The 9,247-nt window shown below is 43.8% G+C and overlaps 3 long non-coding RNA genes across 3 annotated transcripts; all 3 read right to left on the bottom strand.

Annotated features, from left to right (window-relative positions):
• Positions 1 to 386: 386 nt before the first annotated feature.
• Positions 387 to 2,588, bottom strand: LOC122343282. The gene is made up of 3 exons (XR_006250743.1): positions 2,534 to 2,588; positions 1,599 to 1,683; positions 387 to 666 (listed from the first exon to the last, which is right to left on the bottom strand). It is a non-coding gene; the product is annotated as an uncharacterized LOC122343282 (long non-coding RNA).
• Positions 2,589 to 3,322: 734 nt separating this feature from the next.
• Positions 3,323 to 5,533, bottom strand: LOC122343281. The gene is made up of 3 exons (XR_006250742.1): positions 5,479 to 5,533; positions 4,542 to 4,626; positions 3,323 to 3,602 (listed from the first exon to the last, which is right to left on the bottom strand). It is a non-coding gene; the product is annotated as an uncharacterized LOC122343281 (long non-coding RNA).
• A 764-nt stretch (positions 5,534 to 6,297) lies between these two features.
• Positions 6,298 to 8,549, bottom strand: LOC122342552. The gene is made up of 3 exons (XR_006250595.1): positions 8,419 to 8,549; positions 7,480 to 7,564; positions 6,298 to 6,553 (listed from the first exon to the last, which is right to left on the bottom strand). It is a non-coding gene; the product is annotated as an uncharacterized LOC122342552 (long non-coding RNA).
• Between the last annotated feature and the right edge of the window lie 698 nt (positions 8,550 to 9,247).

The raw sequence follows: 9,247 nt of genomic DNA, 5'->3' as shown, positions 1-9,247 counted from the left end.
ATACTATACTGCCATATAAACTACTAGTGGAGTCCCAATTAATGTAGTGATGTGTGCAGTAAGGGTTTTTTTTTTTTTTTTTTAAATCATGTACTCTGAACTTTTCTTTTCACAGGGTCTCCTTCAAATTTCTGGTTTTAATTCATACGGTTTCGTAGTTTTTAAAATTCGGTGTGCACAACTTTTTCAAGAGTGAAAAGTGAACGCATGAGTTGCTTCATTCATCTCTTTTTTTTTTTTTTTTTTTTTTTTTTTTTTTTTTTTGCTCAACAGAAAATGATTTTCAGGTGCATGTGCTTTAAGGTGCTTTGCTTAATTGAGCGTGTGACAAAGACTGCAACGCCCAAAGACATATGATGCATAATAAACAAACAGAGCTCACAACCTTCAGCGTTTGTATGTCTTTTTCCATTTAATTTGTGCTTTGAGCAGGGCAGTTATTTGAAACATTGCACTTGGATGCTTAAGACGCGACAGAGAGGATTCAAACGATTCCACAGCTTGCGCATGATGTGCTGCTTTCAGCTGTCCCGGAGGAGGTCATGGCATCCACTGGAAATCACTTGATGCTCGTCTTCTTCCTTTCGCAAAAGACAAAACAGATCCACCTTAACGTACTTCAGTCTGAACACGAAAAAGGAAGGGTGGCATCATTGAAAATGAGTCCTGTAAGACATAAGAAATGTTCTCAGTTAGAATGTTCTTCCCGCGGGATGCATGCACTTCTGTTTATTAACCGCTTTCTCTTTTTGCGGGGTTGTCCGTGTTTGAAATGAAGCAATGTTTCAAAAGCACCCATAGTTGTTGTCTGTCCTAATGAATCAAATAGATCCCCCGTGATGTTGCAGCTATGTGAACAGATAACATGCTAAAATGTTCAGAGGGGTCTCTATACACACGCACACGCATACAGCACACCTTGAGCCAAGAGAGCTGCGTGGCTCACAGGTAAGAGCGCCGCCTCACGGTTCAGAGCTTGTTGGTTCGAACCCAGCCGGAGCTCTTTGTGCAGACGATTCAGGGGAGCCCGACCTTTAACTAGCTTATCGTAACGTCAAACAAACAGTGAAATACAAGTTCCAGCACGCCTCACTCCAAGAGATCTGTGGCTCACTGGTAAGGGCACTGCCTCACGGTTCGGAGGTTGCCGGTTCGAGCTCGCCGAGGCTGTCTGTGACAGGAGGGCTAAAGCTTTAACTATAGACTAGTGTTATGTCACACAAATACAAGTTCCGCACGACGGACGGACGACAAGAGATCTGTGGCTCACTGGTCAGAGCACTGCCTCACGGGTTCAGAGGTTGCTGGTTCAATCCCAGCCGGATCTCCGCGTTACGTGTGAATGGCGCGCGCATGGAGTGCGTGTGCTGTGTGAATGAAGGGACGGGGATGGCTCGGGTCCCCCGAGCCCCGCACCATGTCCAGCGGGGTTATGCTTCTTGATTTCAAAAATTGAAATTTGCCTGTATAAAAATTTGAGCCGCCGTCCCTTCCCGCCGCTTAGGTTACCATCATTTGCTTTCTAGAGGAGTGACCCCAAAAGAAAATGATGGCAACCTACGCATCAACTACACAACACGACACAAAACAAGCCTCACCCGTCCTTCAGCACACGTCCATCATTACAGCCACTGTCTGTCCTCACGCTCCAGAGCTCTGCTTCCGTTCAACACCTCTCTTACTCTGCAGGGGCAACACAGATGGATAAAGACTTTAATTTCATGTCGCGTGGACCAGAAGAGTTGGTTTTAACACATTATGGAAAACAAAAATAATACAATTCTATATGTTTTAGACAAACATGCCAAGATACTATTCAGGTACACAAAACAAATTCACTACACCTTTTCTACGGTCTTTAAAGCAAAAAATGTTTAAGTGGTTAAAATAGGGGATGCAATTATTCGCGCAACACTCTGATGTCGCGCTTCCGAATCAAATGATTCACAAAACGCCCTTTCAAATCCGGTTCTGACTCAAATGATTCGAATCCCAATACGTGATCCGATTCGGCATCGCGTTTTGAATCAAACGATTCTCAAAACGCGCTTCGAAATCCTGTTCTGAATCAAATGATTCGCGATACGATTCAAATCACTTGGTTCAACTAATAATGTTCCCGCCCTTTTAAAAAACAGCCAATCCGGAAGGAGAGGCGGCGCCGTCGTCCACTCCCATTGGTCCGACTCGTTAATCAATCACACTGTTTGACAGCACGTAAACACACCCTTCATCACTTGAACACAAAACACGGTACCGTATTGTTCTTTAAATCACTTTACATGTGTTCAGTTGCAAATGTTCTCCGCCTGCCAAGTAGAGTTTGATCGTTTACGTTAGATGCGAGTACGGCGACAACGATGCATTCGATTTACAATTTCAGAACTGCATTTATTTCAACACTATTAACGTGTTTGTGGTCGACTGAACGATCGACCGACTGCCTGATAACCTCAAAATATCACGTTTCGACTAACGTTTGCTGTGTGAACGCGTGTAGTGCTTGTGTTTATGGGAGCTTTCGGTAACTCACATTGACGCGAACTGTCGTGTTTTCTTCCCAGGTTTCTACTTCTTCTGATCAGTCGGGGTTCAAGTCTCTGAAAGGCGCTTCTGCCGCCTTGTGGAGCGGATGAAAAACGCAGTTCACTTTACTACCAGCTGTCGTGTCACAGCCTCATCAGACTCAACGTTGTTACAAATTAATTTGCTGGCTATATTCCCAAGTAACACGTGCGTGAATAAATATTCAAGTACTCAAGTTCCGTATTTGTTAAGTGTGAATAAAGGCTTGTGACGAATCACCGGCTCCCTCTTGTGGCCCGTTACGCGAAAATAAAGCCGAGGCGGTTCATATTTCAGAAGTTGGGTGTTTTTTTTTTTTTTTTTTTTTTCCCAAGTAAGACGTTCAAGGGGAAAAAGAAGAAAGCAAGCAATGTAAGGACCACTGTCATATAAACTACTAGTGGAGTCCCAATTAATGTAGTGATGTGTGCAGTAAGGGTTTTGTTTTTGTTTTTTTAAATCATGTACTCTGAACTTTTCTTTTCACAGGGTCTCCTTCAAATTTCTGGTTTTAATTCATACGGTTTCGTAGTTTTTAAAATTCGGTGTGCACAGCTTTTTCAAGAGTGAAAACTGAACGCAGAGTTGCTTCATTCATCTCTTTTTTTTTTTTTTTTTTTTTTTTTTACCATTTTGCTCAACAGAAAATGATTTTCAGGTGCATGTGCTTTAAGGTGCTTTGCTTAATTGAGCGTGTGACAAAGACTGCAACGCCCAAAGACATATGATGCATAATAAACAAACAGAGCTCACAACCTTCAGCGTTTGTATGTCTTTTTCCATTTAATTTGTGCTTTGAGCAGGGCAGTTATTTGAAACATTGCACTTGGATGCTTAAGACGCGACAGAGAGGATTCAAACGATTCCACAGCTTGCGCATGATGTGCTGCTTTCAGCTGTCCCGGAGGAGGTCATGGCATCCACTGGAAATCACTTGATGCTCGTCTTCTTCCTTTCGCAAAAGACAAAACAGATCCACCTTAACGTACTTCAGTCTGAACACGAAAAAGGAAGGGTGGCATCATTGAAAATGAGTCCTGTAAGACATAAGAAATGTTCTCAGTTAGAATGTTCTTCCCGCGGGATGCATGCACTTCTGTTTATTAACCGCTTTCTCTTTTTGCGGGGTTGTCCGTGTTTGAAATGAAGCAATGTTTCAAAAGCACCCATAGTTGTTGTCTGTCCTAATGAATCAAATAGATCCCCCGTGATGTTGCAGCTATGTGAACAGATAACATGCTAAAATGTTCAGAGGGGCGTCTCTATACACACGCACACGCATACAGCACACCTTGAGCCAAGAGAGCTGCGTGGCTCACAGGTAAGAGCGCCGCCTCACGGTTCAGAGCTTGTTGGTTCGAACCCAGCCGGAGCTCTTTGTGCAGACGATTCAGGGGAGCCCGACCTTTAACTAGCTTATCGTAACGTCAAACAAACAGTGAAATACAAGTTCCAGCACGCCTCACTCCAAGAGATCTGTGGCTCACTGGTAAGGGCACTGCCTCACGGTTCGGAGGTTGCCGGTTCGAGCTCGCCGAGGCTGTCTGTGACAGGAGGGCTAAAGCTTTAACTATAGACTAGTGTTATGTCACACAAATACAAGTTCCGGCACGACGGACGACAAGAGATCTGTGGCTCACTGGTCAGAGCACTGCCTCACGGGTTCAGAGGTTGCTGGTTCAATCCCAGCCGGATCTCCGCGTTACGTGTGAATGGCGCGCATGGAGTGCGTGTGCTGTGTGAATGAAGGGACGGGGATGGCTCGGGTCCCCCCCGAGCCCCGGCACCATGTCCAGCGGGGGTTATGCTTCTTGATTTCAAAAATTGAAATTTGCCTGTATAAAAAATTTGAGCCGCCGTCCCTTCCCCGCCCGCTTAGGTTACCATCATTTGCTTTCTAGAGGAGTGACCCCCCAAAAAGAAAATGATGGCAACCTACGCATCAACTACACAACACGACACAAAACAAGCCTCACCCGTCCTTCAGCACACGTCCATCATTACAGCCACTGTCTGTCCTCACGCTCCAGAGCTCTGCTTCCGTTCAACACCTCTCTTACTCTGCAGAGGGCAACACAGATGGATAAAGACTTTAATTTCATGTCGCGTGGACCAGAAGAGTTGGTTTTAACACATTATGGAAAACAAAAATAATACAATTCTATATGTTTTAGACAAACATGCCAAGATACTATTCAGGTACACAAAACAAATTCACTACACCTTTTCTACGGTCTTTAAAGCAAAAAATGTTTAAGTGGTTAAAATAGGGGATGCAATTATTCGCGCAACACTCTGATGTCGCGCTTCCGAATCAAATGATTCACAAAACGCCCTTTCAAATCCGGTTCTGACTCAAATGATTCGAATCCCAATACGTGATCCGATTCGGCATCGCGTTTTGAATCAAACGATTCTCAAAACGCGCTTCGAAATCCTGTTCTGAATCAAATGATTCGCGATACGATTCAAATCACTTGGTTCAACTAATAATGTTCCCGCCCTTTTAAAAAACAGCCAATCCGGAAGGAGAGGCGGCGCCGTCGTCCACTCCCATTGGTCCGACTCGTTAATCAATCACACTGTTTGACAGCACGTAAACACACCCTTCATCACTTGAACACAAAACACGGTACCGTATTGTTCTTTAAATCACTTTACATGTGTTCAGTTGCAAATGTTCTCCGCCTGCCAAGTAGAGTTTGATCGTTTACGTTAGATGCGAGTACGGGCGACAACGATGCATTCGATTTACAATTTCAGAACTGCATTTATTTCAACACTATTAACGTGTTTGTGGTCGACTGAACGATCGACCGACTGCCTGATAACCTCAAAATATCACGCTTCGACTAACGTTTGCTGTGTGAGCGCGTGTAGTGCTTGTGTTTATGGGAGCTTTCGGTAACTCACATTGACGCGAACTGTCGTGTTTTCTTCCCAGGTTTCTACTTCTTCTGATCAGTCGGGGTTTGAAGTCTCTGAAAGGCGCTTCTGCCGCCTTGTGGAGCGGATGAAAACGCAGTTCACTTTACTACCAGCTGTCGTGTCACAGCCTCATCAGACTCAACGTTGTTACAAATTAATTTGCTGGCTATATTCCCAAGTAACACGTGCGTGAATAAATATTCAAGTACTCAAGTTCCGTGATTTGTTAAGTGTGAATAAAGGCTTGTGACGAATCACCGGCTCCCTCTTGTGGCCCGTTACGCAGCAAAAACGCAAAGCCGAGGCGGTTCATATTTCAGAAGTTGGGTGTTTTTTGGTTTTTTTTTTTTTTTTTTCCCCAAGTAAGACGTTCAAGGGGAAAAAGAAGAAAGCAAGCAATGTAAGGACCACTGTCATATAAACTACTAGTGGAGTCCCAATTAATGTAGTGATGTGTGCAGTAAGGGTTTTGTTTTTTGTTTTTTTTAAATCATGTACTCTGAACTTTTCTTTTCACAGGGTCTCCTTCAAATTTCTGGTTTTAATTCATACGGTTTCGTAGTTTTTAAAATTCGTGTGCACAGCTTTTTCAAGAGTGAAAACTGAACGCAGAGTTGCTTCATTCATCTCTTTTTTTTTTTTTTTTTTTTTACCATTTTGCTCAACAGAAAATGATTTTCAGGTGCATGTGCTTTAAGGTGCTTTGCTTAATTGAGCGTGTGACAAAGACTGCAACGCCCAAAGACATATGATGCATAATAAACAAACAGAGCTCACAACCTTCAGCGTTTGTATGTCTTTTCCATTTAATTTGTGCTTTGAGCAGGGCAGTTATTTGAAACATTGCACTTGGATGCTTAAGACGCGACAGAGAGGATTCAAACGATTCCACAGCTTGCGCATGATGTGCTGCTTTCAGCTGTCCCGGAGGAGGTCATGGCATCCACTGGAAATCACTTGATGCTCGTCTTCTTCCTTTCGCAAAAGACAAAACAGATCCACCTTAACGTACTTCAGTCTGAACACGAAAAAGGAAGGGTGGCATCATTGAAAATGAGTCCTGTAAGACATAAGAAATGTTCTCAGTTAGAATGTTCTTCCCGGGATGCATGCACTTCTGTTTATTAACCGCTTTCTCTTTTTGCGGGGTTGTCCGTGTTTGAAATGAAGCAATGTTTCAAAAGCACCCATAGTTGTTGTCTGTCCTAATGAATCAAATAGATCCCCCGTGATGTTGCAGCTATGTGAACAGATAACATGCTAAAATGTTCAGAGGGGCGTCTCTATACACACGCACACGCATACAGCACACCTTGAGCCAAGAGAGCTGCGTGGCTCACAGGTAAGCGCGCCGCCTCACGGTTCAGAGCTTGTTGGTTCGAACCCAGCCGGAGCTCTTTGTGCAGACGATTCAGGGGAGCCCGACCTTTAACTAGCTTATCGTAACGTCAAACAAACAGTGAAATACAAGTTCCAGCACGCCTCACTCCAAGAGATCTGTGGCTCACTGGTAAGGGCACTGCCTCACGGTTCGGAGGTTGCCGTTCGAGCTCGCCGAGGCTGTCTGTGACAGGAGGGCTAAAGCTTTAACTATAGACTAGTGTTATGTCACACAAATACAAGTTCCGGCACGACGGACGACAAGAGATCTGTGGCTCACTGGTCAGAGCACTGCCTCACGGGTTCAGAGGTTGCTGGTTCAATCCCAGCCGGATCTCCGCGTTACGTGTGAATGGCGCGCATGGAGTGCGTGTGCTGTGTGAATGAAGGGACGGGGATGGCTCGGGTCCCCCGAGCCCGGCACCATGTCCAGCGGGGTTATGCTTCTTGATTTCAAAAATTGAAATTTGCCTGTATAAAAATTTGAGCCGCCCCTTCCTTCCCGCTTAGGTTACCATCATTTGCTTTCTAGAGGAGTGACTCCCAAAAAGAAAATGATGGCAACCTACGCATCAACTACACAACACGACACAAAACAAGCCTCACCCGTCCTTCAGCACACGTCCATCATTACAGCCACTGTCTGTCCTCACGCTCCAGAGCTCTGCTTCCGTTCAACACCTCTCTTACTCTGCAGGGGCAACACAGATGGATAAAGACTTTAATTTCATGTCGCGTGGACCAGAAGAGTTGGTTTTAACACATTATGGAAAACAAAAATAATACAATTCTATATGTTTTAGACAAACATGCCAAGATACTATTCAGGTACACAAAACAAATTCACTACACCTTTTCTCTACGGTCTTTAAAGCAAAAAATGTTTAAGTGGTTAAAATAGGGGATGCAATTATTCGCGCAACACTCTGATGTCGCGCTTTCGAATCAAATGATTCACAAAACGCCCTTTCAAATCCGGTTCTGACTCAAATGATTCGAATCCCAATACGTGATCCGATTCGGCATCGCGTTTTGAATCAAACGATTCTCAAAACGCGCTTCGAAATCCTGTTCTGAATCAAATGATTCGCGATACGATTCAAATCACTTGGTTCAACTAATAATGTTCCCGGCCCTTTTAAAAAACAGCCAATCCGGAAGGAGAGGCGGCGCCGTCGTCCACTCCCATTGGTCCGACTCGTTAATCAATCACACTGTTTGACAGCACGTAAACACACCCTTCATCACTTGAACACAAAACACGGTACCGTATTGTTCTTTAAATCACTTTACATGTGTTCAGTTGCAAATGTTCTCCGCCTGCCAAGTAGAGTTTGATCGTTTACGTTAGATGCGAGTACGGCGACAACGATGCATTCGATTTACAATTTCAGAACTGCATTTATTTCAACACTATTAACGTGTTTGTGGTCGACTGAACGATCGACCGACTGCCTGATAACCTCAAAATATCACGCTTTCGACTAACGTTTGCTGTGTGAACGCGTGTAGTGCTTGTGTTTATGGGAGCTTTCGGTAACTCACATTGACGCGAACTGTCGTGTTTTCTTCCCAGGTTTCTACTTCTTCTGATCAGTCGGGGGTTCGAAGTCTCTGAAAGGCGCTTCTGCCGCCTTGTGGAGCGGATGAAAAACGCAGTTCACTTTACTACCAGCTGTCGTGTCACAGCCTCATCAGACTCAACGTTGTTACAAATTAATTTGCTGGCTATATTCCCAAGTAACACGTGCGTGAATAAATATTCAAGTACTCAAGTTCCGTATTTGTTAAGTGTGAATAAAGGCTTGTGACGAATCACCGGCTCCCTCTTGTGGCCCGTTACGCGAAAACGCAAAGCCGAGGCGGTTCATATTTCAGAAGTTGGGTGTTTTTTTTTTTTTTTTTTTTTCCCCAAGTAAGACGTTCAAGGGGAAAAAGAAGAAAGCAAGCAATGTAAGGACCACTGTCATATAAACTACTAGTGGAGTCCCAATTAATGTAGTGATGTGTGCAGTAAGGGTTTTGTTTTTGTTTTTTTAAATCATGTACTCTGAACTTTTCTTTTCACAGGGTCTCCTTCAAATTTCTGGTTTTAATTCATACGGTTTCGTAGTTTTTAAAATTCGGTGTGCACAGCTTTTTCAAGAGTGAAAACTGAACGCAGAGTTGCTTCTTCATCTCATCTTTTTTTTTTTTTTTTTTTTACCATTTTGCTCAACAGAAAATGATTTTCAGGTGCATGTGCTTTAAGGTGCTTTGCTTAATTGAGCGTGTGACAAAGACTGCAACGCCCAAAGACATATGATGCATAATAAACAAACAGAGCTCACAACCTTCAGCGTTTGTATGTCTTTTTCCATTTAATTTGTGCTTT

Source organism: Puntigrus tetrazona, chromosome 4, assembly GCF_018831695.1.
Source record: "Puntigrus tetrazona isolate hp1 chromosome 4, ASM1883169v1, whole genome shotgun sequence".
NCBI lineage: Eukaryota > Metazoa > Chordata > Actinopteri > Cypriniformes > Cyprinidae > Puntigrus > Puntigrus tetrazona.
This window is presented reverse-complemented; position numbering and strand designations above follow the sequence as displayed.